The 4,793-nt window shown below is 39.1% G+C and overlaps 1 non-coding gene across 1 annotated transcript; it reads left to right on the top strand.

Moving 5' to 3' along the window:
- Window positions 1-1,265: 1,265 nt before the first annotated feature.
- LOC142167645 (small nucleolar RNA R71) lies at window positions 1,266-1,372 on the top strand. The gene has a single exon (XR_012697734.1). It is a non-coding gene; the product is annotated as a small nucleolar RNA R71 (small nucleolar RNA).
- Window positions 1,373-4,793: the final 3,421 nt, after the last annotated feature.

Below are 4,793 nucleotides of genomic sequence, written 5' to 3'. Positions count from 1 at the left end.
TTAATTGAGGTACCAGAATCACATAAAGACTTATCAAAATTTATAGTTCCTAATGAGCAAGGTATAGTAAAACTCCCTGGACCTCCACACTTTTGTTGGAGTTTGTTTGCAATATAGCACTGCAATGCTCTGTGAGATTCACCACCGAGGTCTCCTCAATTTTTCTCCTATTTGTAAGTATCTCTTTCAAGAATTTGGCATAAGCAGGCATTTGTGAGAGTACTTATGTGAATGGTAAGTTTACATGAACCTGTTTCAGCACATCCAGAAATTTTTCAAACTGCTTGTCCAACTTTTCTCTACATAGCTTCTGAGGGAAAGATAAAGCAGGCATACGTCTGCTCTCCTCATGTTCCTCCCTTCTCGATTTTTCTTCGTTCTTCGTTCTTCTTCTTAGTTTTTATCGGGGCTTTCTTATTTTTATCAACATCATTCTTCGGTTGCTCCCCACTTTCTTTTCAAGTATCACATCTTTTTGGATCGGGGTGGGATCTTTCAACACTTGCCCACTTCTCAGAGTTACATCATTCACTGTTTCTTTAGGATTCTTTTCAGTGTCAGCGGGGAGAATGCCTGGAACCCGCTCAGATTATATTGTTGCAATCTGTCCCACTTGTTTCTCCAGGTTTCGCAAATCAGTGCCAAATTCTTTGATAGCTGCTCCATGAGCGTTCAACCTCTCATCTGTCTTGATAATGGAAGCATTTATTAGATCCTCTAAACCATGCTGAATGGGCTGTTGAGGCTGAAATTGTTGCCTCTGCTGATTTTGGTATGCTAGAGCTCCTTGTCCCCGCGGTCTAAAGTTATTTTGCTTCCAAGCATTCACAGTACCTCCAGGTGAACTCCATGAAAAATCGGGGTGCGTTTGACCCATTGCATTGAAATTGTAGTTTCCCACAACATTTACTTCCTCAATTGAGGCTTGACACTCATGAGTAGGGTGTCCTCTTCCACATATATTACAAGCTGTGTGAGGCTCACTTTTTATCGAGGTTAAGGTCAGCTTCCTTATCTCTTTGACCATAGAATCAAGATGTACCTGCACAAATGTGTTAGCATCAACCCGGTGAACACCAATTGATCTTCTTCTTTCCGCACTCTCAGAGGGACATTGATTTGCATCATCAGATAACTCATCAAGAATTGTAACTATATCCTCTGGAGTCTTCTTCATCAACGGGCCTCCAGCTGTATTGCTCAATGTTCTACGCGAGGCCGGTGCCAATCCATCCCAAAAAACCTGGAGTTGCATCAAGAGTTCAATTCCACTATGTTGACACTTTCTAACAATCTCCTTAAACATCTCCCATGCTTCAAAAATGGTTTCATTCTCTTTCTAGCAGAAGTTATGAATTTCTCTTCTAAACTTTCCCGTTTTAGCTGAGGAGAAATATTTATCAAGAAATTTTCTGGTCATCTCATCCCAAGTTCTAATTGATCCCGTGGGCAAGCTTCGAAGCCACTGCTTAGCATCATCTTTGAGTGTGAAAGGGAATGCCCTTAAGTACACTGCATCTTGTGATACACCATTGTATTGAAAGGTGTTCATAATCTCCTCGAAGTCCATTAGATGTGTGTTTGGATATTCATTTGGCTTCCCTCTGAAGACACAATAGTTCTAAAGAGTTTGAAGCAACCCTTGCTTCAATTCAAAGCTATTTGCTGCAATTGGAGGAGGTATCACACTTGATAATCCTTGATTGTAGACCGGTCTAGCATAATCGCTAAGTGGTCTCCCAGGCATGAGAGCTATATTTCTGAATTGGTCTGCACCCAAAGGTTGATTTTGAGCAATTCTACGACCCCTCTGTTCTTCATAGATAATCTGTGCATCTCTGATAGCTGCTTCCTCAGCATCCCGTGCAGCTTGTTCTCTTCGTTGTGCTGCCTCTCTCGCAGCCAAATCCACATTATCATCACTGATTCCAGCCATATCTTTGGTTGAGGATTGCCCAACCTTTTCTGATGTTTCGGTGAGACTTATTTTCTTCCTCAGCTATCACATTTGTTTTTCAATTTTTGGCTCGTATGGTTGCACTTCCTTCGCAAAAGTTCGAGTCATGCACCAATCTAGCCTTTAACCTGAGCACAATCAAAGAACACCAAACATAAAAAGAAAAAAATAACATAAAAATACAAAGAAAAATTTCTGAATTAGCACTACAAACTATTTCAAATACTATTGATAGCCAATCCCTGGCAACAACGCCAATATTTTTGACAAGCTCAGAATACACACCTAAATTATGCTCGCTAATCAAATATAATATCGTATCCACAGGGATTGGATTTAAATAGTATTCTCATAGTTTCTAGCTTGGTTGCTATCCAGGAGAATCAACAATTGAGATTTATAAGATGTCTAACTAAAATTAACTAAGAATCTAAAGCTATTGACTAATGACAATCGAAGCAAGGAATATGCAAAGAAGGTTATCAATGGGAGAAGATAGGGTTTTGATAGGATAGGTGCAAGATAATTGTTTGGGATTTAACTCTAGATAATTCACTTATAATGTTCAAGTGAGTGTCTCAAATTCACTAAATTATTAGTTCAAACGTTAGGCAAAACTCCTCTCTCGATTAAGTCTTAACCTCACAAGATGAACCAATTTAAGCACGTGAAGATATGCAAGAATGCGCAGTGGATTGGTCTTTAGGAGAACCTCTCTCGATTATCCTCCTAACTAGGTTTAATCAATGATTCAACTAGCCTCTTACGATTACTAAGAAGAATTAATGAACTCAACCAATAATATAATGCAAAGATATCACAAGTTATGCCTCTCTCGATTACATGAACACTTGATTATAGATGCAATAATTAAATCATCCAAAAATGATTCAATACATAAAACTAGAGTTATAATCCGTAAACAATCATCAATACACCAAATCCATCAAACCCTAAAGAGAACTACTCCATAGACATGGAGAAATTCATCACAAATATAATAAAAGTATAGGAAAATATAAGTTCTATCCAAACTCGGGTCTTGAGTGAGGAAGGAATGAAGAAATCCTTGTGCTCGTTTTCTTCTAACTCCTCCTTAGCCTCCTTAGGTCGAATATGTGTCAAAAGTCCGGAAAATAATGTTTTTCACGTATTTATATCAAGTAGGGTTAGACCCAGACGAAATCACCTTCTCCTAGCTGAAATAGGAAAATTACTTTGTAAATATTGCATAGGTGCGCCGCATGGGGCGACGCGCCATGCAGGGCATTAGTGGGGAAATCAAGAGAGTTGGTTCTGACAAGCAGCAGAGAAATGCACAAGCACGATGCCTCACGCGCCGCGCCAGTGGGGATTTCTCAGAGTATAGATTTTTCTTGCATTTTGATGTCCAGACTTGGTCCTCTACCCACGAACACGATCCCGGCTTAATTCCTTGGACTTTTACTCAGACTTCAAAGCTCCAAATCACTCAAATTCATTCTATAATATCTACATAGCTCGGAATCACTCCTACAAGGCATAAAACACACAATAAGTGCAAAACACTATCAATTAAAGCTCAAAACAAATAAAGTGCTGAAAATTGGAGTGCAATAAACGACTAAAATACGAGATTATAGCCTACCATCTGTTAATCATGTCGTTTGAGTGTAAATATAGTCGTGTGCATGATAGTATAATATGTGAATCCTATGGACGGTCTATGAAACACATAGGTGTATAATATGAATGATGTATCCATACGGATGGTCTATGAAACGCATAGGTGTATAATATGAATGAATCTCCATGGACGGTCTATGAAACACATAGGTGTATAATATGAATGAAACCCTATGGACAGTCTATGAAATGCGTAGTTGTATAATTTAATATGTGAACCCTGTGGACGGTCTATGAAACGTATAGGTGTATAATATAATATATGAACACTATGGACGGTCTATGAAACGCATAAGTGCACAGTAAGAGAGGGTTATGGACGGTTTGGTGAGACTCATAGGCAACACGAATAATAGGTGCCACTCTCATTGCCCTTGTTTGTACATGTTGGTACTTTTACATTATATTTTGTATTCCACGCATGGTTCATAGGGCACGCTTGATTTTAAAAGGAGTTCAGAATGATGTAAGTATAATAAGACTTGACATGTGATGCTATGGGCCGTTTAGTAGTTTCTTGACGTAATTTATTTGCCTTGTATTTGAGTTACCATATTTTTATATGTTGTTCTATCTGCCTTACATACAAGTACTATTCAACATGTACTCACGTCCCTTTTGCCGGGGGCGCTGCATCTTTTAATGGATGCAGGTGGTTCCATAGCAGGCGACATCGATCAGTGATAGCAGTACATCCTCCTCTCAGCGGACTTGGTGAGCCCCACTTCATATCGGGGGTCATGTATATTTTGTTTCTCATGTATTGTGTATTGAGGTATAGCTGGGGCCTGATTGCCGTCACTATCCTAGTACTCTTTTATACCTGTTAGAGGCTGCGTAGACATGGTGTAGGTTGTACATTGGTATTGGTAAGGTCAAACTAAAGATTTTGTAATTGTATCACATGTTCCACTTGTAAACTATGGATGTGTAATGTAATATTTTGGGGACTTATAAATGAAGTAGCTAATAGTAATGAATTGGTGTTGTATACATGATCTCCTTATTGTTTAATATACGAAAATATATTTTCTAGTTATTCATGGGTGAGTTTAGGGTAGAAGGAAATCTAGCAGGCTTGCTCGGTAGGGTTATCCTGGTTGAGTGCCAGTCGCACTCCCCTTGGTCTGGGCGTGACAGGATCGAAGTGCATATGTCTTTTCTTGTAGTT

The sequence above is a fragment of the Nicotiana tabacum genome, chromosome 12 (genome assembly GCF_000715075.1).
Source record: "Nicotiana tabacum cultivar K326 chromosome 12, ASM71507v2, whole genome shotgun sequence".
Classification (NCBI taxonomy): domain Eukaryota; kingdom Viridiplantae; phylum Streptophyta; class Magnoliopsida; order Solanales; family Solanaceae; genus Nicotiana; species Nicotiana tabacum.
The sequence above is the reverse complement of the archived record's forward strand: the minus strand, read 5'-3'. Positions and strand labels throughout refer to the sequence as shown.